The following is a 24,648-nucleotide window of genomic DNA, read 5'->3' as shown; positions in this document are numbered from 1 at the left end:
CGCCCGCGCACCTGCGCCGGGTCGCGCGGGCTCCGGGTCCCGGGGGCGGGGGGCCGCCGGGGTCGGGGGCGTGGCGGCCGGGGGCAGTGGCCCCCCGCGCCCCGCGCTCCCCTTTCAGACGCGGGTTGTTGGGCCAACAGCCCGGCCGGCCGCCTGAAAGGCCGGGATTAGCGCACATTAGCGGCCCTTTGAGCGGCGCCCGGGGCGCCCCTTCCGCCGGTCCCGCCCCGCACAGGCCGGACCGCGGGCGGGGTGGGGTGGGGTGGGGGGGACCCCCCTCCCCCGAGGGCGTCGGGCTCGGACCGGGCGTCAGCCGAGCTTGCAGCCCAGCCAAGGGGAAGCTCGGGAGGCCCGCGTGCCAGGCCGGGGCAGCGTGGGCCTGGACGCCCAACCTGCGGGCAGGCCCTGCCCCCGGGACCCCTGTCCCCAGAGCTTCCGGGGTGGCCTGGTGCTCGGTCCCTCAACCTCCAAGCAGCGCCCCTAGAACTATAGGGCCCGGCTGCTCCAAAACCCCCTCATGCCCTTGCTTCTAACCTTCTCACTAAACTGAGCATCTCTTCCTCCCGGCAGCCTGCCTGAATTCTCCTAAACTGAGCTCCAGACTTCTAGGTCTCCAAAACCTTCTTCTCCTGGAGCCCTGGGCTCTAAGATTACCTCAGTGGTTTAGCATCCCTCCCCCAGCACCCTGCGAGAGGCTCACCCTTTTCTCTCAAAGTAATTCTGGGGCTGTGGGGCCAGTAACTCCCAGGGGGGCCAGAGAGGAGACTACAGATGTTAGAAGACTGTCCCCAGCTAGACTTGGGGATGACACAGTGGTTGGTCCACAGTGTCCCAGACACCTTACACAGATGGAACAGGGAGACTGAAGTCCTGGGTGGGGAAGGTCATACTGCCAAATTCTACACCCAGGGTCCCCTTTCTCACTCTCAGCAGCCACATCCTTCTTGGGGGGGTGGGGCTCAACATCTGCCCAGCGAGAGCAGGTCCTGGACTGGGCCTCCTTTCCTGCACAAACCCACCTGCCACCCAGACAGTGCACCAGGCCCCACATGTGCACACACGCACATACATGCACATACATGCATGTGCACCACAGCAGCGCCCCCACCCTGGGAAGAGTAAATATCTTCTCCAGAGGAAGCAACAGGCCTGTCTCCTGAGAGAAAAAATGTGGCCAAACCAGACCCAGGAGACCTGTGGGCCTCACTCTTACTACCACCCTGGAGTCACGATGGCCTCTCAAGTTTGGTGGTAAAACATTGACAGCTCCCCTCCTCCACAGGCCTGCTTCCCACACGGGGCGGGTGTTGTGGGGGGGGCCATAGTATCCGGTGGACAGGCACCCTTGTGGCCAACCCTGCCCCCAGCCCCCAGGAGGGACTCAGGGCCTGTAGGCCCCCAGGGCTGACCCATCTGCTCCTGGGATCTTGCCTGAAAGAAAGACAGGCTGCCTTGCCTGTGGGTCCACAGCTCTGCTGCCTCAGTCTCCTTGTACACCACTTCCCCCTACCCCCTACCCCCCACCCCATCCCCCACCTCAAACTCAAGGCCCACCACATACAGCGTGGGGCCTCCAGGCCTTATTGGAGAGCCCCTGGCTGTAGGGCCCCAGAACAGAGGCTCCCTGGGTCCTGGGCCCCACTGGGATCATAAGGCCAGGAGTCCTGCTGTTGCTGGTTTCAGGAGGTCATGACTGCCCCTCACCCCTTTGCCTCTGGAAAGGCAGAAGCGGGGCAGATCTAGACCCTCCCCTGCCCAGGGGCCTCCACCCGCCTGGTCGGGACAAGGACAGGCCAGGCCAGATCCTATGACTCTGGAGAAACCGCATGGAGCCTGGGGTTTGCATCGGGAAACCCGATCAACTAATGACAGGGTTGGCATGGGGGTGACCGGCTGAGGGCCCCACCACAGGCCTATGAGCAGCAGAGGACCCCTTCTCCCTCCACGTCCCATCAACAGCAGATGCCAGGAGCCAGGCCTCGAGGCCTCCTGCACCACCCTCCACTGTGTGCTTGCCCTGGTTGGGCCCCAGCCTCTCACTCAGCCTGTCCACCTAACCCCCTTGGCCAGGCCACACCATGACCCCTGCCCCAAGGCCCTTTGCAGCTTCTGGAAGCAAGGCAATGCCCCCTGCATTGTCACCTGCACCCTTCTGTGGTCCAGTGTGGCCCCCATGATCCAGCCCTCCCGGCTGCAAGACCCCAAGGTGAAGCCTCCGGGAAACCAGATGAAGTCAGGAGCCATAAAGGGCCTCAAGTGTCCAGTGGCCTGACCCAGTGGATGCGCCCATGGGCTCAGCCCATGCCTGCTGAAGGGGGCTGCCCCTCTGTTAGGGTCCAGTGTCCTACCACCTAGCCAGGGCTTTAGGCAGCTCCCGAGTAGCAGCAGGCCTGTGGGGTCCCCACAAGGTCCTAGAATGGCTGGCATACCCATACCCCTACTCGTGAGCCTTCCTTCACATACCACCCTCCCACCACGGTCCTCCAGGACCATGTCACCTAGCATTCAGACCCTGGCATTCAGTGACTGCCCTGGGTACTGCAGCAGGCAAGATGGGAGGTAGGCTAGGGCGTACCAGGTGGCCACCTGGGACTCATGGGCACAGGGTACACACAGCAGTTCTGGCCAGGGTGGGCACCGGAGCCTCCCTCTGTCACCGCAGTCCAGGCGGGCAGCTTTAATTACCACTCGCTGGGCCCACTGAGCCGAGATAATCTGGGCCCGCTGCGGGCGGCTCTGGAAGGTGCCCCCTCCCCCACGGCCCGGGCACAGGGTCCCCAGGTTCTCACGTCCTGCCGGCCCCAATTAAAGCGAGCTCGGCAGGGCTGCCGCTGCACTAATGAGCTCCGCGGGCTGCTGGGCTCCACGCCAGGGGGGCGCAGGAGCGGCGGGAGGGGGGAGGGGAGTCTTGGGACCATTCCAGAGGGGAGACCCAAGGGACATCCCCTATCTGTGCCTACCTGCCTTCCATGAAGGAGAAGCACCTGAGTGCAGGAAGGCCCCCTCCCAGCGCAAAGCCCCCTGACAGCCAGAGCTCAGAAGTCAAGACATCCTCACACCGGGCAGGAGCCAGGCAGGGGCCACAGGGGTATGTGGTGGGGCTGGTACCAGGTAGCAGACGGGGGTGGGGGGGGTGGGGGGGCTGGCAAAACGGCTGGCTGGAGTTTAGACACAGGGGGCTCCCTCTCAGCACTTCTCACTCAGAGGAGCAATCTGGCCCTGCGGTGAGCCCTGAGGGTCTAAAGAGGGGAGGCCCTGGCGCTCCAGGCTCTGCAGCCATGGGGAGCTCTAGGGGGCGGGTGTCAGGACCAAGAGAACTTGCCAGAAACTTCTGAGGCTGACCTGGGGTACCCAGGTAGGTCAGACTGGATAGGGCAGCCCTAGGAGGGCTCTGAGGGGCTCTGAAGGTTTTATAAACCTCCCCCAACCCAGGGCTTCCAGTCACTTGGGAGTTATGGCCCACATGGGGCACACAGGACTCAGTGGAGGGAGACCGGGTGCTGGCAGGCTGTGATGGCTGGCTGGGAGGTGTTGGGGTTGGGGTTGCCAGGAGTGACCCCACTCTGCCCACCCTGTGCCACCTTGGAAAGGCTGTCCTTTCCCTCTTTGGAGTCCCTGGGGGGGCTGGGGCTGCAGGCCACCAGATGGCGGCTCTCAGTGCTGGGGCCTCACAGTGTCGCTGGAGTCTAGGTCTACCTTGCGGTGCAACTCCCACTCCCATACCCCACTCTAGTTATGGACTACACCTGTGGGGCCCAGACTTTGAAGGGGGGAATGGGGCCTGGCAGGCAGAGGCCCACAAAGGAGCAACTGACAGGGTGCAGGGGGCTAGGCTGGGAGCATGAGCCCCTCACCCTCTGACCTGACCCGAGGGGAACCCCAGGGGCCCAGGGCTTGATCAGCAGACCCCACCAAGGACTCTAGGCTCCTGACCCTCCATGAAACTGATAAGAACAGGGCACCTGTGTGGCTCAGTGGTTGAGCTAATGCCTTTGGCTCCAGTAATGATCTGGGGGTCCTGGGATCAAGTCCCCTATTGGGTTCCTCGCAGGGAGCCTGCTTCTCCCTCTGCCTCTCTCTGTGTCTCTCGTGAATAAATAAAATCTCATGAATATATAAATAAAATCTTTTAAAAAATAAATAAATAAACTGATAAGAACAGATACTACAGTTGATCTTAGCCAAAAGACTGAGAAGCAATTAGCCTGACCTTCTGAGTACACAGATATGCAGCACACCCTTGTGTACCTGTGTGTGCACACGGGGCACAGGTGTGAGCATGTGGCCCCTGGACAAGCGTAAGTCTCAGGCCTAGCCCGCCACACAGTCAGGGCTCAGTGAATATGTGGTGCATCGTTGTGGGAGAGGCCGATGGTCAGTGCAGAAAGATATGGAGGCCTTTTGGTGACCCGGTACCCTGGAAAAGCCAGAACCCGGCACAGGGTTTGGCCAGAGCCAGCTCCGATTATACAGAGGTGCAGGCACAGACACATGTTCCCAGAGATCCAGTGAAGGCAAGGGACCCTGAGACAGCCCAACCCAGCAGCCAGGATGGCAAACAGGCTGTAGGAGGGGGTCACAGCCACTTAACGATGCCCGTGGCCCCCCTGCGCACAGGACCAGGCAGGGAGGGGCTCGCGGGAACCAGCCTGGGGAGCTGGGCGGGCCTGGGCTGTGGGCAGGGGCCGATCCTGTGGTGGTGCTGTAGATGGGCCAGCCGCCGTTGGCTTCCTTCCACCTCTTCTTCCCTGGCTGCTTCATTTGACCTGGGATTTGAGGCCAACTGGGTGCAGGGGCAGTCCGTGTTTCCAGAGGGAGAGGACCCCCAAATCCCTTTCATCCATGCCCCTCGCCCCTCCAAAAAGCCTGCCCTCCCTGCAGTCGGCTTGGGGCACCGAGTTTCCGTGTTCCGGGGACACTAAGGTAGATGGCATCCACACCTGAGCCCGGGGCAGTCTGAGCCCTTGAGAGAAGCTGACGGAAGAGGGGCAGCCTTCTCACTTCCAAGCAGCTCTCCCTCAGGGCCTGCCCCTTCGTGCCCGCCTCCCTGCCCGGCTGGAGCTTGGTGCCAGCCCTTGTTCCCCGGACAGCCGGTGAGCGCCGAAGGTGCTATCTGTGACAGCAGCAGAATGGGCCAGTCGCACCCAGGGCAGGTGTCGGCGCCTGGGAAGGGGCCAGCTGGAAATCCAACCCCACCCCCCACCCCCACCCCCACCCGCTGCAAACCTGGCAGGCGTTCCCCTGAGACTAGAGATTAGCAGGACCCTTGTCCCAGCCTCTCCCAGGTTGATCTGCCCCAGATAAGGCAGGTTCCAGAGCGAGACCGGGATGGGGGCGGGGGGGGGGGGAGGGGAATGGAGGCAGGACACACGGGAAAGGGCAGGGGCTCTCCTGGCTTGGTGTCTCAGTACCCAAGTTGGGGGAGGCTTAATCTCAGATCCCAACTCCCTTCCTGCTCAGGTGGTGGCAAGATCTGGGTCAGGATGGGGGCCGGGAACAGTGGTGCTCTCACAGCACCCTCCCTGGGGCACCCTGTGCCCGCCCGGTCCCCAGGGGGTGACCACTATCGGCCAGCCTCCAGCTGCCTGCCAAGCCTTTCCCCACCCACAGCCTCGCCGAGGCCCAGCAGTGCCTGCTCTGGGAAGCCCCTGACCCCAGGCCCTGCCCCTCCTGGCCCTCATTGCTTGTGATGGGAGCTCCCAGGGACAGTGGCTCTTTCTGGGCATTCTGTGGGGCATAGAAGCTTTCATCCCTGCCTAGAGTGCCCATCTGTCCTGATCCCCCACAGCTGAGTGTAGGCAATGGGGTGGTGGCCGGAGGAATGGGACAAGGTGAATATGGAGGGACTCATCTTTCTGCAGCCTCAACCCCCCCCCCCCCCACCAGGGGTTCAGCCTATTCTCTGTCCCTAGGCTCAACCCTCCCTGGGCCAGGCAGCCTGAAGCTCTCTGCTCCTCCTCTAGAACAGCTTTTCATTCACGCTGCATCCACAGCCCTTAGAGAGGACACCAGGTCCAGCCACCTTGCTAGTGACCTCATCAGCACCTTCCTGCTGTCCTGCGTCCCTACTCTTCTGCTGCCTGGACTACTTTTCTGCATCGCACATCTGCAGAAGCCTCTGGATCTGAGTCTCAGCCGTTATCCTTCATGCAGGCTGGGCCTTTCACTGTGGGTCTTTGGGGAGCCTCTCCCTTGCTTCCTCTTCATCCCCACATCTTGGGGATTTGCCTGCAAGACCTGGGCCATTCACTCACCTGTGACCCTTCTGTCCTCTTACCTGGGCCAGGCCATTCCTGGACTCAGCTAGGTTTCCCAGACCCGTCCCCCTGAGCTCAGGGCTGCTCCCATGGCCATTGACTCTGGACTATGGGTCCCTTTGGCTACTGTCAGTCATTTCCAGGCCCTGGCAACACCTGGGCCCCAAAATATGGCCCTCAGGCCAGCCCCAACATCCCCCAGAAGCCCATCCCATTTAGACTCTGCCCCCAGGTGCTGGCCTGAGCATATCAAAACCACACAGCTTTGCTTTTAGGATGGATGGGCTGAGGCTGTGGCAGGTGCTGTCGGGGTGGGGGAGCTGTGGGGCTGGGAAGGGTAAAGCTCGCGGCAGGACCCCAGGGGCCCAAGGGACAATGCCCACTTCCCCCCATGGCCTCTATAGATTGAAGTCTGAGATGGGGTCCTCAGCTATGCGGCAGGCAGGCAGGAGCTGGCAGGTGAGGACTGACTGTCACCGCAGCAAACAGCCCCACATGTCAATGTGTTGGAGTAAAGCAGACATTCCCCAAGAGGATAGACTGCCGGGCCCTCAGGCCCAGGGACGCTGCTAAGTGAGGGGCTGGGGAAGATGCCCACAGTCCCAGAGCTTATCCCCTGAGGGCCTTGGAGAGGCCCATGGGCCTCAGGATGTCCCCAGAGGGAGCAGACATTTGGGATTTAACTGCTACCCACAGGCCAGCCCAAGGGGGCCTGAATCCCGAGCTGTGCCCAGGCCTTAGCAGGACGGCCCCCTCCTCAGGGGCAAGTCCAATTGGGGACCTGGGGATCCTGCACCCTGCGTGCTCAGCCCTGGGCAGACAGGTTCTTCCCCCCCCAGCTTCCTGCCCGGCCCTCCTGCCCCAGCTCTGAAGACAGCAGTCACCAGGGCTGAGGCTGCAGCCGAGAGTCCAGCCACCCTAAACCAGATGAGCACAGCCAGCCCGAAGTGGACAAGATGGACAAGTGACTGCTGGTCAGAGCCCTCACGCTCTGCCAGGCCAGCCTGCCGGCACCGATGCCTACCTCCTCTTAGCCTCTTCTGCCCATAAATGGGCCATGTCTGGTCCAAGGCAGGTGGCGGTTAGAGCAGCACCTGAGATGAGGTGTCAGGTGCTGGGTCAGGGTTGCTCACCTCAGAGCCTAGGAGCCTCTCCTACCCCTTCTCCACCCCTGCCCAGGCCATGCTCAGGAGGGAACATGCGCCTGCCCCAGCCTAGGAGTTGTGCTGCTCTGCCCATTTCTCCGTCCAGCCACAAACACCTCCGCCAGGAAGGCTTCTGGGAAAAAGACTGCCTCCATGATACAGCTCTGTCTGGTGGCCTCCGAGTCTGTCCTGTATCAGCCCCAAGTGTAAGCAGCACAGGGCAGGACGGAGTCCCGACCTTGAGGGGCCTCCTCCCATGAGGAATCAGCTATCCTACCCCCAAATCCACAGCCTGCCACAAGCCACCCACAGATCTACACCTCTGTTTTCGAGACCTCCCAGAACTGACCACTGTCAGCCTCCCCAACCAGCCCTGGACCCAGGCCGCGTCCCCTCCCACAAGGACCAAGAGCTCACCCTCCTCCCACGCAGCCTTTGGAAAACCTTGATCAGGTCCTCACCCCCTTGGCCAGCCCCCTAGAGGTCACCCTAGTTAGGCTTTACAGCAGCCCCCTGGCCGGCCTCTTCCCCCACCAGGTGCCCTCACTTCCTCAGACTTGCCAGCATGGTTCCTGCAGGGGCTGTTCCCTGGGCCTGAGGCGCTGCTCCCTGCACAGCAGGGTCATGAGGTCTCCTGGTCAGGGGTGATGCTTAGTCCATGGCTCCCTCTCCCCACCCTCAGCTCTGCCTCTGTGAAGATGACATCAGGGAGCCAGACTGAACGTGGTGAACACAGTGACCAGGGGATCTAGGATTTTGCTCTTCATTCCCCCATAGGGCCTTCTAGGGCTGGAAGTCTGGCTATCAGAGGGCTCATGGCTGGGCCTGAGGGGACAATGCTCAGGGTCCCCCTGGCTGGCCATTCCCCCCACCTCTGGCAGCCTGGCCACAGCCCCCACCCCCACAGACACACACACTAGACTTTCCTCAAACACAACTCCATTTCCATTTGTGCCACTGATTGTCTGTGCAGACAAAGGCCCCTTTCAGGGACGTCAGAGGTTCAGCAAATAAATAAATGAATGAAGTCTCCGAGAGGAAGAGGTGGTGGGAAGGGGCCGGCCTGGGGGGGGGGGGGGGCGTGCGGCAGACTGGCATCCTCCGGTCAGCTGTCCTGGCCCTCGGAGGGCATATGGGCTAGGGACAGAGAGGATGGCATGGAGCATGGGCGGGAGGCCAGGGGACATGCCTGCCCAGGAGGGCAGCAGAGGGGCTTGAGCTGCACTGGCGAGTGTCGGGAAGGAGGCCCAGGAATCAGAAGTGTCACAGCAAGGGCTCCCACAGAGGCCTGGGGCTGGCTCGCTCTTTAGTTTGGTTTGTCCCATCACAGGTCACAGGCCCTCCAGAGAGGATGGGATCAGAGGCCCCAGCCTGGGCGATGGGCCCTGGCAGACCTGCATGGGTCTCCCGTGCTCCTGCAAGCCAGGGGCCTCCTTGACCGTGCTCCTTCCTGAGGTTCCAGCTTAGATCCAGAACAGTGAGCCTTCTGGCAAACCTGAGCTCCTTGAAAGGCAAGGGGGACTGGGGGCAACCCTGTGTGCATCCCTGGTCCTGAGACCCTCCCAGCTCCAGAATCCAGAGGGACCTGTGCACAGCTCACAATTCCTCTGCTCAGGCCCTGCCCCAGCTCCCCATCACCACCACCAGACTCAAGGGTGCATAGAAACCTACAGCAAACCCCAAAAGCATGGCCCCAAGCCCCTTGGCTGTGCTGTCCTGGCCTTCTGATGCCCCTGGAGTGGAGATCCAGGAAGGGTTAAGGCTGTAATTCACAGGGAGGCCTGGCCCAGCCATTTGGGGAGAGAGTGGATTCCAGTCAGGTCCCTGCCCTGCTGTCTGGCCCTCCAGGACAGACAGAACTGGAGCTGGGCAGCCAGTAGAGAGGGATGGAGGGGTCCAGGAGGGCTGCCTGGAGGAGGGGGCTGGCCTGCTCCTTCGGCCTGCTGCTGTTGTCCCAGCCTAGTCCAGCCCCTAGGGCAGTGCTGACTCCTGGCTATTCTGGAAACAACAATGGCTGGCATTTAAATTCCAATTGAGTCGGCCTGAGTGGCCTCGGGCGTGAGAACGGGAGCCCCCACCCCCAGCCTGAGCCCCGCCCGCCACATTCCTGCCTCCCCGGAGATGGCCATGGCCGGGCCGTCGCCAGGGGGCCGGGAATGCAGCACTCAATGGCCAGAGACAAGGGCCCATTGAGCGGTGACGGGCAGGATTGAGCCGTCAGTGCCCCTCCACTCAGGGTCCCCCTCCTCTGTCCCTCCCGCCCCCCCCCCACCCCCCGGTGTTCCCAACGTCAGCTGCTAGGGGTCCCTGCTCATGCCTTCCTGGGCTCGAGCAGCCCTGGGGCCTGGGTCCTCCCCACTGACCAAGCGACCACTGGCCTCTGTTCTGTCACCCCTCACCCCTCCCCGCCACTGCTGGATTGTAATCGGATCATGTCATGCTCCTGCCCAGAGCCTTGCTACCACCCGGTGCCCCCGGGAACTGAGGGCGCGCTCCTCCTCCAGCTGCAGGGCCTGCTGACCCGGCTGCCCCCTGCCCACCCCTGGCCTCTAACCCCTCCCCCGGCCGCGGCCCCTGCCCCATCACCTGCTCTCATGCGCTTACCTCCCCGCCTCCTCCCGTGTGTTCCTGTCATCCACAGTATCAGCCCCAGGAGGCAGAACCTCACTCCCCGCTTGGGGTTCAGCCTCTGGCCTATCCCTGGCCTACAGGACCCCACATGCTCGCAACGAATCAGGGTTTTAATGCTACCAAGCATGGCCAGGACCTGTCCCCAGTACTCCAGAGAGAGCACGCTGCCTTCATGGCAGGCCTGTTGGAAGGATGAAGCTGGTAGGGTGTCAGCCCCTTGTCCTGCACCCCAAAGGCAGAGGCCCATTCCATGAAGCAGCCAAGGCTCAAGAACTTGACCCCTTCCTTGGCGCTCTCCTCTGCCCGAGGAGCCAGCCACAGGCTGGCGTCTAGACCCAACAGTTCTCATTGGTGTCTATAGTCACCCCGGCAGATCACCAGGACAGGACCCCAGGCTTCGCTGTCCTCTGTGCCTGGGCACAGCCCCTCCTCCCCTCAGGCCATGTCAGCGGCCCTGTGTCAGGCCAGGTTGGGAGGATGTCAGACAGGATGCCAGGGAACCTGAGCCCAGGGAGGGCAGCCCCCACCAGCGAGAGAACGCGGAGCCTGGAGGGAGGCTGGCTCAGTGCCCACGGGCTGTGAGGTGTCCCCAGGAGGATGCCTCCTTCCTTCCCGCTTGGGAAGACGAGCTCATCCACCTGTCTCCTGGGTGCATTGGGGGCTGGCTGAGAGGGTAAGAGAGAGCAAGGGGGGCGTCCTTGGCCAGGGTGAACAGCCTGCCAGCCTGGCATGGGGCCCACCTCCCCCACACAGGTGCCAAGGAAGTCCAGACAAGTGAGATGCAATGTGCTGAGGGCTGGGGCTGGGCTCAATGGGAGCCTCCAGGGATGGGCCTGAGAGGGCAGGATTCTGTCTGTGTGGCTTCACGACACGGAGCGGGGGCGGGGGGGACTACCACAGAGGTCCCTGGGTCTGGCCCACCACCTACCCACTGTCCCCAGAACCCTGTGGCCTGCAGCAGGCCACCCCTACTTTCACCCTGCAGAGCTCTCCTCACTAGCCTTGCAGATGTGGGGACCCTCACTTCATTTTGAGGGAAGCCCTGGGCCAGATGGCCCAGCAGAGTGGGGGGTGTGAAGCCCACAGGAGGCTGGGCCCCAAAAGGTAACCCTCCCAGGGTTCCCCCCGTGGGTCCCCATCTTCCACACCTAATTGGCTTGGGTGGGAGCAGGGATGACAGCCACCTGCTGCTCGGCTGCCTCAGGGTCCCCTCCCTCAGGTTCCCATGGCCAAACTCTCACCCCTCCCAGACACACTGCCAGGCCTGTGTCCAGGCTGTTGCCGGGGTTTAGGGCCCCCTGGGGGTCGCCTATCATGAGTGGCTCTTGCCTATGACCAAGAGGAGTCAAGGATGACTTTGTGGAGCAGGTGGCACCTGAGCGGGTATGGCAGGGTGCTGGGGAGGGGGGCAGAGCTCCAGGGACAGGGAGCCTCAGGCACAGGCCCCAGGAAGAGATGAGGGCTGCCTCTGAGGACCAGCCGGTAGGAGGTGGGGCAGAGAGGTTGTCCTATGAGCCCCTGGCCTTGTTGACACCCAGCCAGGAGCCCAGGAGCCATAGGGCTCCTGAGCAAAGAATGGTGTGGTTCCGTGCAGACTTTGTCAGGACCCTTGGCTCCCTGGGGTGGTGGCAGTGAGAGCAGGGCCCAAGGTCAGGCACCCGGAGACTTGCAGGTGCCTGAGTTAGGTGGCTCTGGGAAGATACAGTAGCCAACAGGGTTGAACCCACCCAAGAGGTCCCACCCAGCCCTGATCCCACCTTATGCCCAGGCCTGGTCTAGATGACCTCACTGGGTGCCCCTCAACTCCTCCTTGCCTGGAGTGGGATCCAGGCCCATATGGCTATACAGGCCCCTCCAGAGCTGTGGGCAGGGGGTGCCATGGTCTCAGCCTCAGGAGAGAAAATGTGGCCATAGAATGCCAAGGGGCACACCACCTTTCCAGCTGAACCCTCCTGTGTGCTCTTCCTTGGGCATGGAGAGCTACAGCAGCATCTGCTTTCTCTCTTTGTCCTGGCTTCCAGGGAGCTCAGGATCCAGCTAAGAGCTAAATAACTACTCCTCCCTAGTTTCTGCTTTCTAGGCCTAAGTAAATCTAGTTTGAAAAAGCTGTGTCCTCTCAGCAGCTTAAAGCTCAAACCTGCTCAGCAGATGTGTGTGGTGCCGACTTTCCATGGGCATGCTTTCCTTCTGTCTCAGCCCTGGGGCGCAGACGGGGCAGGGACCTAAGCTGTCCTGGCCTTGGCAGACCCCTGGCCCCAGCAGAGCCATCTCCTGTACCTGTGGCCCTGGCCCTACCAGAACCAGCCCTGAGAGGTGAACTGTTCGAGTCTGGCCCCTGGGAGAGCCCAGATCCTATCCTGTCCCCAAGGGCATCAACCCACACAAACACTCGTCCCCCCATTGGACCTCCCTTGTCAAGGACCTGGGGACTTCCCTGAGCCCCAAGATGCCTCCCAGGTGGAATGGTGTCCTGAGAAGGGGTAAGTTTCCTGAAGGGCTTTGGCCAATGCTGTCATTGTCCATCCAAGATATTGGCAGAGTTGGGATGGCAGGTACTGGGCTCAGGGAAGTGTCATGCCCTGACACCTGGCATCTCATGTGTCTAGCCAAGGGCTGCCTGCCTAGATGCTCTGTGAGGGCAGGGCCCTGGGTTTGGGGGAGCTGGCTGGGGGCTCAGTGGGCCGGGGTCCTGGCAGGCATCCCCGGCGAAGATAGCTGTGTTTGGGCCACTGTCAATGGGCCGTTGTGCTCCTTGAGGGCCACTAATCCTGCCCACCTGGCAGGACAGATGTGTCCTTGCTGGCAGGTCCTGGCTCCAGCTGGCAGCAGCTGGCCACCGCACACGGCCCGGATGTGGGGTGCCTTGGCTAGGGCCTGGTGCACGTCCTGGGGCCTCTGGGAGTCCCGCCTGAGCAAAGAGTGAACCCTGCACTCTGCCACCCTGTGCCAGCCAGCTGTCCTCAAGACCACACTTGCTGCCCCGACAGGCAGGAGGACAGGCAGCCCCTGGTTCAGAGTCACACAGCTGTTCCGAGCCTGGGCAGCCTTAGTCCTTTTCTGGGGATACAGGTCCTGACTCTCCGAGAACAGCATCCTCGTCTCCCACCTTGAAACTCCCTCCATTAGCCCCAGACCCCCTCCAGGAGTGTGGGGTTGGGCCAGGCTCAAGGCGCTCCGTGGGCCCTCTTAGCTTGGATAGGGGGCCCCAGTGAGCCAGGACCGAGGACAGAGCCTCTGGGCGCAGAGCTGGAGACCTGGAGGTGGAGGGAAGACTGGCTGAGAGCCCAGAGCAGAAGGGCCTTGGGGAACTGCAGAAGGGACCTGGATTTGGGCATCTGCGGTGGGGACAGCCTTGTGGACGTCCTCAGCCACCACAGGAGAGATTGTGTGGCCTGGAGAACGATGGCTGCCACAGGGTGTCGTGCCACATGGTGGCCCACACGCCATAGAGCTGCCACTTGCGGGATGGTCTCTGACCTCTAGGGCCATAAATACACGCCCCTGAGACCTCAGAGACCCCACCCCAAGGAGCCCCTTCCCCCTCTCCTTAGCCCAGGGCCTGCGAGCAAGCAAAGCTGCCTTGCCCTGGGCGAGCTGGCCCTGGCTGTGGGGCCTCAGGTAACGCCCCCTCCAGAGGACTTGGTGGAGGACAGTGGGCAGGGTCTGACTTCCCGGAGGTGATTCCTCCAGGGCAGAGGTGCTAGGGTTGTAGGAAGGCTCCGAGGCCGGCCTCTCTCCTGTGTGTCCCAGGGAATCTGATCAAGACCCAGCCTCCGGCCACCTCATCTATCGAGTGGCACCTTTACTGTCAATGTACCCAAGACCACTCAGGAATGCCAGCAAAGCTGGGACCTCCATACCCAGTGCCTTTCGGGCTAGGACCACTCCAGAGATGGGAAGGGTGGGGTCTGGGTGATGACACTGAAGCCCTGAGGGCGTGAGCACATTCCCAAGGGGGCTGCAGGGAAGGGGCAGGTGGCTCCCCACTTCGGAGGGTCATCTTCAGGGTTGGTGGGACAGGGCAGGCAGGGAAAGCCGGAGGGGAGAGGCCCCCGGGGAGTGGGCTGGCCCCGTCGAGTCTCCACCTGCCCAGCCAGCCTGATTTCTGGCGCTACCAGTTCTGTGAGCTCATGGGAGCACACAGCCCAGAACCCTTAAGCTCTTTACAAGGAGAACACATTGTCTGGGTCGAGTGTGTGTGTGTGTCTGTGTGTGTGTGTGTGTGTGTGGGCGCGCGCATGCACGCCCATGTGCAGGACAGGGTTAGGGCAGGATGGGGATGCAGGAATAAAGAGGTTTGTAAAGTTCTACTGCCCCTTGGTTTCAGAGATCTCCTGCCCCCCTGCCTCTCAGCAGGATGGATGCAGCAAGGAAGCATGAGAAGACAGCAAGACCAGGAACTGGAGACAGCCTCCCAGCCTAGGATGGTGTGTGAATGGCCCCACTCCTGTGGCCTGCATGCTGAATTCTGTCCCCCTGCCACTCAGCTGTAGAGGCAGAAAGTGGCCTGTGGATGGGTTGGGGGATGGAGGGGATGCCTAGTGGCAGTGGGCATTTGAACCCCCACCCTCTGTGGGCTGGGCCTCAGGGTGTGGGGACCTGGATTTCACCCTGAGGTGCCCGGGACACTGCTCCCACAGGTACCCACCACCAGCAGGATAAACCTTGAGCACTAAGGAGTCCCATGGGTCATGGAGACAGGCCTCACTGAACCCCTGGAAGCTTCTCAGAAGCTGGGAAGGGGAGGAGGGGACATGGTCAGTGAGAGTCAGGGCTAGGGTGCCTGCAAAGGCAGCTCATGAAGACACTCCATACCCCAGAAAGGCATGATCAGAGGCATGCTGAGGAGGAGTGGCTGTTCTTGATTTGCTGTGTGCACAGGGCAGGCAGCTAGCTTCTCTGAATCAAAGTGCATTCCTCCTCTGTCTACTGGAGTTCATTCCTCTCCTTAGCCCCAAAGACCCCAGGGGCTGGGAGAGGGAGCCCTTTCTGAGCTGGCCGGGGTTGGCCAGGACCCCAGGGCTACCCAGCTGTTGTGGGCTAGCCTGGGAACTGGGCTTAGCCTGGAGTCCACCCTGGCCAAAGTTTTCCCTCAACCAAATAGGTCCCTGGGTTGGGTGGGGAGGCGCAAGTGGGGGCCACTCAGAGCCCTGAGCAGAGGCTGTCAGCTGTCCCCAAGACACGAGCATGTGAGCACATACACATACACATGGGAACGTGTGCACCCAGGCTTGGCCTGGGCCCAGGGTGTGCTGGGACCGAAGCCCCTGCCTTCACTGGGTGCGTGCTTAGGCGGGTGCGGGGGGCCTGCCCAGCCTTGCTCTGACCCAGTTTTCCGGCCCAGCCCAGCAGGCAGCCCTGGCAGTAGAAGCTCATAGAACTTTTCATCAGCAACATGGATGCCCCGGGCCGTGCCGTCTTGTTGGGGGTGACAGCTAGCTTGACATGGTCAGGGTTTAAGCCCAGTCTGCCAACACAAGCTTGTCTCAAAAATGTGTCTCCACAAGCCCCCCTTAATGGTTCCAGGCCCCACCTGCTGGGGGTAGGCAATCCTCCCAGGAGACAGGCTTCTTCCAGTCCTCTGGTATCCCCAGGATGAACAAACACATCATCCAAAGACAAGCACTACAGTCCTCCACCACGGACTTCTACAGAGCTTCCTGCCACTCCTCCCTGGAAATCGGTCATGGCCTCGCTGGAGACTAGAGTCCTGGGAGGTCAGGGATCCGGGGCTAAGCCCCCAGAGTCACAGGGGCTGGGAAGGCCCCAGAGAGGGGCACAAGGGAGGGTCTGGATGGGCATGGAGGCTGCAGGAGCATGGTTAGGGCAAAGACTGCTGGGAGGCGGGAGAGAAGGGAGTGCGGAAGGGTGGCTGTGGGAAGGGAGCCCTGGGCTGATAAGCCCCTTTGATCTGCACTGAGGCAGCACAGACTCCCCTCCTCTGATAACCTGGACCTGGGAGCCACAGGCCCCAGCCCCCGCCACCCTCCCCTAGGCGCCCCACCCCCTCCCACAGAGCCCATGGCAGTCGACCCTGGGAGCAGGCCTGGAGGCTGGCCCCTCCCCCTGGGAGCTGCTGGGTCCTTGCCCTGGTCCATAGGCCACCCCTGGCCCCTGCCTGGCTGTACCTGGGCCTCTCTGGTTTCCCTGGCCTGGGAGCAGACACCTCTCCAGCTTCCCTGAGAAGCCCCCACTGCTCTTGCCCCGAGCTGGGGCCCTCATGAAGCCACTCCTTGGCTGTGGCCCCTTGAGCAGCTCCAGTCTGACCTGAGTCAGACTCCTGTGCAGGCACAGGTGTGGACATGGGACGGTTGCTCGCTGCCCCAGCACCCTCTCCACAACAGCTACCCTCTGCCTGGGTGGTGGTCAGCATCTCCCACGCCCAGGGGGCCATCCCAACCACGCCCCCAGGCCCTGCTGGGCTGGCCACTGGACAATAAAGTTGTCAGAAGCCTCAGGCCATGGGAAAGGCAGGCAGGCGTGGCCAGGGAGGGAGGCTTTGGGAGGCCCTGCAAAGACATCTCTATTAGGGGCCTCCCAGGACTGGGAGGAGTGGGCAAGCATGGGCAGAGGTGGCCCTGAAGCTGGAGGAAGGCAGGGGACTCACAGTCCATCAGGGCCCATGTGGAGGGCAGGCCCATTATGCAGAGGAGCAAACTGAGGCTGGGAGCTACATGGTGAGGGTCCCCTTCTCTGAAATATCCCCCTGCCCCGAGGCGCCTATATCCTAGGTCTCCCCCTGTGTGGGAGGATCCCCCGGGGGGGGGGGGAGAAAAATAGTTGCTGAGATAGGCTGAGATAGGTGCTTCAGGACACTGGCCCTCGGTTTCCCCATCTGTAAAACGGTGCCACGCTAACACCATGTGGGCCAAGTCTTCAGCTTCAACAGAGAGGCCTCCCCAGTGCTCACTGTGTGCCCCGTGCACTCAGACCCACCCCTGGGCTTCCACAGGAGCAGGGCTTCCAGCAGCCTGGGGGACCCTAGAAGCCCTGACCTCCCGGGAGGTGGGACCGGAGTGTTTTTCCTGCAGAGCTATTCGCTTCAGCTGCCCTCCCACAGGGGACTGGCTGGACCCCACAGGAACCCTAGCCTGTCTCCTCCCAGTCCCAGTAGCTGGGTGTGGGGAGAGGCCCTCGGTGGGCCTGCTGTGCCCCCTCTCCTTCCCAGGTGGCTGGAGGGGGCCCTGCACTGGCAGAGGCCAGCCAGTCCTTTCCTCCCAGATTCCCCAGAGCCAGGCCCACTTCCCCAAGAAGCCCAGGACCCCCAGAGGCCCACTTTCCCCCTGCACCCCCTCTGCACCACCTCCCATAGCCGCCTCCTTCCTCCTAAGCAGCTCCCACCTAGGTGCTGTCAGAGCCCCTTTACCGAGGGGAGACTGAGCTCCCTGTCCCAGACCACAGAACGGGGCAGCCCCAGACTCTGCCTCCAGAACCCGTCTCTGACCTTCCAGCCTGCAGCCACCCCTCCGCCCCCTACCCAGGCCAAGGGCTGCTGCCGCCTCCAGCCCCCACTGCCCACAGTCAGGGCTCCAAGCGGCCATCAGGGGAAGCCTGGAGTGCGGGCTGTGCCTTGTCTTCCTAGGAAGGGGCCTGGCCGGTGGGGCCAGGGCAGGGGTTCATAGTGCAGCCTGAGTCTGGCTGGGGGGTGCACGAGGACTCCAGGGCTCCTGACAGCCAGCAGCCTCTGCCCAGCCTGGGCGAGCTCGCTCTGCAAACAGCTGCCTCCTCCAATTAGCTCTGTGCGGGCCCGTGTGCCAGCATCCGGCGGAAGGGCCCGGGGTGGGGGCAGGGCCGGCCCTCCCTCCAGCTGCTAGGCACTTGCCTGAGGCTGGGGGGTCCAGCCCGCTCTATGGGCTCCCTAAATGCTGCAGAGAGGATCCCCCTTCCCAAGCTCAGTGGTGGTTTCCCCAAGGCAGGGCAGCTGCTCCCGGTCACTATGCACCTGGGCAGGTCATGCCACCTGAGCTTCTGTGCCTCGTTATCCCTACCTGTCAAACAGGGCTGATGATGGAACTGGTGTGAGTCTCTTGGTCAGGAGCCACCATTACCCCCACCTTAAGTCCTCTTGTTCCCAGTCCCGCAGGATACATGTTGCCCCAGTGCAGGCTCTGGGGGGTCCCATGGTCCCAACCTGGGCTGGACAGTGGCGAAGCCCTCCCCTGCCCACTGGACCCCCTGGCCATTCTGACCTCACTGGCTCTGGCTGGAAGCATGGCTGAGGTTTATCCACGGGGGATCTGCACAGAGGCTAGCAGGGGCAAAGGGCCAGGGATCGAATCCCCGAGGAGGGACTTGGGCTGAGGCTCAGGGCAGAGCTCGAAGGGGCTTTCTAGAACAGGTGACACTTGCCAGGAAGGGCCAGCAGGACCCAGAGGCAGGGGCACTCCACTGAGCAGGGTGGAGGCTGCCTACAAGGGAGGAGGGTGTGACGTGGGGTTGGCCCAGCGGCCCCTGAGGCCTGGATTCCTAATTCAGCCGGAGCCTGCGGAGCCGGAGCCGGGCTTGTTTATTCTTGGCAGGAAGGCTGGTGGTGGGGGGTGGGGGGGGGGAGTGAAGCCTTTTCAAAAAATAATAATAATAAAAACGCTCATTTAGAAAGCTCCCAAGACGTGCTGAACTCCAAAAGGGTCTTGGAAAAAATGCTGAGAAGGTTTAAGTGTAAATGGACCCAAAACACCATAATTAAATTTCCCTTAAATTTACCAGAGTTTGGGGTCAAAGAAAAAATAAAACTTAGGGAAAATACACTTGAGGTTTCAGGCAAATGCCAAGTGCTTAGAAAAATAGATTTCTGAGCTGCTCAGCGGCTACCGGCCTGGCCCCCGCCAGCCCCAGGAGCTGTGGAGGCTTTAACCCCTCCCAGGCCAGGGTGGCGCTGGCCACCTCCTGATGCTCTCTTTTCCCAGCCCAGCCCCTTGGGGACCCTCCCCAGCCAGTCTCTATGCCCAGACCAGCTCCCTCCTGCCCCTCTGCACCCTGCATGCGAGGAGCAGCCTCTATGCCAGGCTCTGTGCGGGGAGCAGGGGGCCCCTCACCCTCAGCCTAGGTGGGAGCCCAGTAGAGTTTGAGCTTTCGTCTCCCTGTCCCTCACCCCCTTTCACCACTTTCCTGCATCTACAATCAGCCCTGGTCTCCTTTTTTCTCTTATCTGGGAGCAACCACACTTTCCAAACCTAAAGTCAGGATTTCAGGTCTAGTGGTCTGAGCAAACAAAGGAGTAAAGAGGCCAAAGTGTCGACTGGGGCTATTTCAGCATATCCCAGAGGACAGCCTCCCAACAGCACATGATTATGGTGTTGCCCTCTTTGCTCAGCCTGCCAGGAAGCTCAGAGCTAAAATTAAGCCTCTTGTATAGTAGCTAGTGTTGGCCAACAGATTTTGGAATATTTTCTCCATGTTTTTTAAAATTCCCTTTCTGTTATAATGCACAAATCAATAGTGCTTTTTATTTTAATCCTCAAATTTTCTGAGTGCATGGGCATGATCCTGGAGACCTGGGATTGAGGCCTGCATCAGGCTCCCTGCATGGAGCCTGCTTCTCCTTCTGCCTGTGTCTCTGCCTCTCTCTGTCTCTCTCTGTATCTCTCATGAATAAATAAATAAAATCTTTAAAATAATTTTTTTTTCTGAATGCAAATTTAAAGAGAGGGATTGCCCATGATCCATTGCAGCTGTTGGTTCTCTCAAATCTCTTCTTCTGTCTTTGGGGGAAGGAGGTCAGCCCAGCCCAGCTCAGGTCGACTATGGAGAGATACCTCCTGTTTTACCCTGTGATGGCCTGCTCTGGTCCCTGGGGCCCAGCCCCATCGTTGCCCTGCCAGCGGCAGGGGTAGCAGTGGTTTCTGAGAAGGTGGAGATGTGTCCTGGGAGATGGGGAGCTCCCAGGGGGAGGTCAAGCAGCCCTCTGGGGGTTTCCCTAGGGCCTCCCAGAGAAGCCAAAGCTTCCTTGGGGCCTCAGCTTCCCCCTTCGAAGCACTCAGCCTGGTGGCAGGACAGAGAGAAGCTTCTAGCAACGACCATATCTCTGGGCCATGCACTCCATCCCAGGGGTAGCTGAGCAGGAGGCTCTGACCAGGGGCTTCCAGGTCCGGCGCCAGCCCTGATGGGCATCTACTGGGTACTGTGGAAGCTGTGGCCTACAGAGAACACTGTGGAGAGCGGGCTAGATGTGGATTCAAGTCCACACTAAGAACATCCCCACTGGCAGGGGAGGTGAGGAGGAATGGCTGCAGGGCCGGCTGCTGACAGCCTGCCACAATCCCTGCACCCAGGGCACCGTGCAGCCTGGCCTCCCTTCTGTGCATACCTGCACAGACCTCAGCAAGCCGGGCCTGCCTGCCTCTGAGTCACTGACCAGGCTGGGCCAGGTCAGGCTGCCCACCAGCCCCCAACTCTTGCCTGAGCCTCCTACACTCACCTTCACTGGGGCCCCATGGGTGTGGACCTTGGGAGAAGAGTGGTCGTGCAGGTGGTTGGGGGGAGGGGGCAGGGAAGCATAAACCCTGAAGGGAGGGGATCCCTGGGTGGCTCAGCGGTTTAGCACCTGCCTTTGGCCCAGGGCGCGTTCCTGGAGATCCGGGATCGAGTCCCACGTCGGGCTCCCTGCATGGAGTCTGCTTCTCCCTCCTCCTGTGTCTCTGCCTCTCTCTCTCTCTCTGTCTATCATAAATAAATAAATAAATCTTAAAAAAAAAAAAAAAAAACCCTGAAGGGAGTCCAGCCATCCTAGGACTCCCACACCACCACATTGACCCTCACTGACTCTCCACCCCCGCCCCCCACATGTGCTCACTTGCCTGATGTGCCCAAAGAGGGCCTCCCTCAGGCCCCCGCCCCCCCCCCCCCACCGGGGAGGGAGGACTGCAAAGGGTCTAGGGGAAATGCCCCATCAGGAGGGCTCTGGTGACACAGTGGCTTCTAACGGCTGGCTACTTTTTAGAAAGCATTGTTGAGATGTTGGAAAACACAGCACAGACAGCATCTTGAATAACAGGCCCTGATGTCAAGGGAAGGCCCTGTGAGATGTTGACTTGGAAAGAACAATTGTGAACAATACAGTTATGTTTTCAATAATAATAAAAAAAGGCCTTTAAGCAATGTCCTCCCCTGGTGGCACGGGTGGGGTAAACTGGACGCCTCCTTTGGTGCTGGCAACGGGCAGTGCTTCGGCCTTTTGGAAGCAATTTGGCAGAATCAGCCGAGAGCCACAAGAACCTCCTCCCATTCTGTGACATTCAGGGGAGGCCAGGGGAGAGGCCATAATGAAGGGACCCCTTCAGACTGTGAGCCACCTATAGCCACAGGAGCTAGTTGCTATAAGGTGCGTGGAGGGCGCAATGCAAGACAGGGCCACGTCTTGACCCCCGGGAACTGGGAATGTGACCTTCTTCTTTGCGGTGTCATTAAATGAAGCTCTTGTGGGTGATCTTGGATGATCTGGGTGGGTCCTACATCCAATGACAAGTGTTTCTGTAAGAGATGGAAGAGGAGAAGGCCACGTAACTACATAACTACAGACACAGAACCTGCAGGAGTGATGCAGCCACACACCCGGCAGCACCTGGAGCCTCAGAGGCAGGAAGAGGCAGGAAGGACCCTCCCCTGGGGTCTGCAGGGAGCAGGGCCCTGCCCACACCTGGGTTCAGACTCCTAACATCCAGGACTGCGGGGACAATTTCAGCCACCAGCTTGTGGAAATTTGTGACAGCAGCCTCAGGGTGTGTGAACCCCCCCAGGGGTCTGCCCAGGTCTGGCTCTGGAGGGAGATGGAGCAGGCTAGAAGGGCTAGGGCCCATCTCCCAGTAACTGTTAGTGCTGCCAGTGGCCAGCCAGCTGGCCAGCCGGCCAGAGAGGAGAGGGCCCCTAATGCTGCTGGAGTCAGGCTTGTTGGGATGGTGAGAAGGGACGAGGGAAGCTTCAAGAACTACTAACACAGACTCATAATCCCCCACGGGCACTTCTGCTGTGAAGATAGTCCTGGGGGCAAAAAGCAGGTTATTTACAGGAGGATGGATAGATACCCACCTCTCAGAGACCAGGGGATGCAGGATGCTTATCTCAGGGGCCCCAGGGGGGACCCTGGGCATCATCGAGGAGAGGACCTTCAGGAGACAATACAGAGCATCTCCCGGGCCTCAGAAAGGTCCCCTGAGAAGTTATCCCTCAGGTGCCAGTGGACAGTCCTTCCCCTCTGCCCCATCTGCCCACTCTGTTCACAAACCTGATCCAGGGCACATAGATGAGGAGGGTCAGGGGGCCAAGGACCCACAGCCATCCTTGTATGTTAAGTGCCTGGGGGAAGTCAAGTTCTCACTATTGGTGTCAGCTCAGGTCATGGCCTCAGGGTCAGGAAATCAGCCCTGAGTTGGGTTCCATGCTCAGCAAGGAGTCTGTTAGAGATCCTGTGTCTCTCTCTCTCTCCCTCTCCTCCTCCATCCCTCCTCCCATCAGCGCACTCTCTCTCCAAATATAAAATAAGTAAATAAATCTTTTTAAAAAGTAACCCATTGGGGGATCCCTGGGTGGCGCAGCGGTTTAGCGCCTGCCTTTGACCCAGGGCGCGATCCTGGAGACCCAGGATCGAATCCCACGTCGGGCTCCCGGTGCATGGAGCCTGCTTCTCCCTCTGCCTGTGTCTCTGCCTCTCTTTCTCTCTGTGTGACTATCATAAATAAATAAAAATTAAAAAAAAAGTAACCCATTAAGTAACTAGTTAATATATTAGAGCCTAATATGCCCAGGAGGGGACATAGGTGGGGTAGCCTGGGGCTGTGCACTGGAGGGGTCTGGACAGCCCAGCTGGGGTTCAGAGGGGGCCCATGGCCACCACAGGGGATGTGGGCTTAACGAGCACAGGCAATGAGGGCAGCACACAGCAGAGATGCTCATCTGTCAAGTAGGCACAGACATGGAGCACGAGGGCTCCCTGAGGGTGTGGCCCTTCTAGGGCCCTGAAGTCCGGTGTCAGAGGCTGGGGTGTCTCCAGGTTGGCGTCTTCAAAGCATAGGCTGCCCCTGGAGCTGTGGGGTGGTGCCAGCCACCAGCCACAGAGGGGTTTTCATTGCCATTTTCCTGATGAGCAAATGGAGTCCCAGGAGCAAGGTGGTCCAGAGGTACTTGGGCGGGGCAGGCCAGAGCCATGCTGAAGTGCCCTCTCCTACAGTGCTGGTGCCCCTCGGAGTCTGCCTGAACGTGGGAGAAGTGCCCTCCCCCTTGTGAAGATGCATAAAGAAGCCAGTTACATGGGGTCCTCTCCAGGTCAAATCTGTCCCACTCAGCACCACCCCACGACCCATCACATCTCCAGGCCATTCAAGCTCTGCCACCAGCCACTCTTATCCTTCCTCAGAGCCCCCACTCTTGCATGCTGATGCCTGGCAAGCACCTAATCTCCAAACTTATTTCCTCCTGGAGGATTGGGAGTAAAGATCCCCGGGAGGGAAGTCGGGCAGCTTAACCAGCAGCGCACCGCAGGCGCTTAATAAAAGCAGCGGCAGTGAGACCACAGCTTCTGGGATGCAGTCCCCTAGTATCTCAGCCGCAGGCAGACAGGCAGAGCCGCCCCTCACTCCAGGCCTTTGCACACACAGCTCCATGGCCTGGATGCAGATGCGGCCCTGGGCTTTTCCACCTGAGGACTGGCAGCTTGAACCGCTCCTGCTCCCCGAAGCCTCGCCGACAGGCGTCACCCACCGAGACGCCCCCATCCCTGTCCCCGCGTCCCGTGGCCTGAGGCCCCAGTCGGCGGCCAGGTGGTCACGGAGACTGCGAGCCGCGCAGCTAGAGGTCCGCACTCGGCCCCGGTGCGCGCCAGCGGGGCCCAGCAGTGCCACGCGGGGCCTCCCGCGTCCAGCCACGGCTCCCACGCCCTCCGAGACCGCCCGGCGCCCCCGCCCGGCCCCGCCCCCTCTAATCCCCTTCGCGGGCGGGGCCGGGCGAGCCGCGGCCCCGCCTCCGGGCCGCCCCGGGGGAGGGGCGTGTCCCGCGCCCGGCGAGTCGGGGCGGGCGGGGCCGGGCCGGGCCGGGCCGGGGGCGTGGCGGCCGCGGGCCAGCCCCCACTGGCTGCCGCGCGCCGGGCCGCCCGGGCTCAGTGCGCGGTGGCGGCGGCGGCGGCGGTGCGGACAGCTGGCGCCGCGCAGTCCTGCTCCGCCGGGCGCACGGACGCACCGGCGAGCCGACGCTGGAGGCGCCGGGCGCAGGCGCTGGGCCGGCGGGCGACGAGCGGGAGGAAGAGCCGCGCGCAGCGAGTGGGCGCCCGCGGCCGCCAGGTCGGTGCGCGGGCGCGGAGGGGTCGAGGCGGGCGCGCGGCGAGGCCGGAGCGCGCGGCGGGCTCACGTCCCGAGCGGTGTCGGCGGCGGGGCCTGGCCGGGGCGCAGGCTTCCCGCTCTGGAAAGTTTGCCGCCGCCGCCGCCGCCGCCGCCGCCGCCGCCGCCCTGGGAGGGCTCTGCCGAAGTCAGGGAGGGAAGGGGGAGGAAGGGAGGGACCGCGGCAGGGAGGAGGCGGCCGGCGCCAGGCTGCCCGGGAGCCCTGGGCGGCGGCGGCGGGCGGGGCGGCCGGGGTCGGGGAGCCGGGGGTCGGGGAGCCGGGGCGCAGGAGCCCATCCACCGCCGCTTCCG

At 61.6% G+C, this 24,648-nt stretch overlaps 1 pseudogene; it reads right to left on the bottom strand.

Annotated features, from left to right (window-relative positions):
• Window positions 1-4,035: 4,035 nt before the first annotated feature.
• Window positions 4,036-4,201, bottom strand: LOC140623966 (U2 spliceosomal RNA; annotated as a pseudogene).
• Window positions 4,202-24,648: the final 20,447 nt, after the last annotated feature.

This window comes from Canis lupus, chromosome 2, assembly GCF_048164855.1.
Source record: "Canis lupus baileyi chromosome 2, mCanLup2.hap1, whole genome shotgun sequence".
Classification (NCBI taxonomy): domain Eukaryota; kingdom Metazoa; phylum Chordata; class Mammalia; order Carnivora; family Canidae; genus Canis; species Canis lupus.
This window is presented reverse-complemented; position numbering and strand designations above follow the sequence as displayed.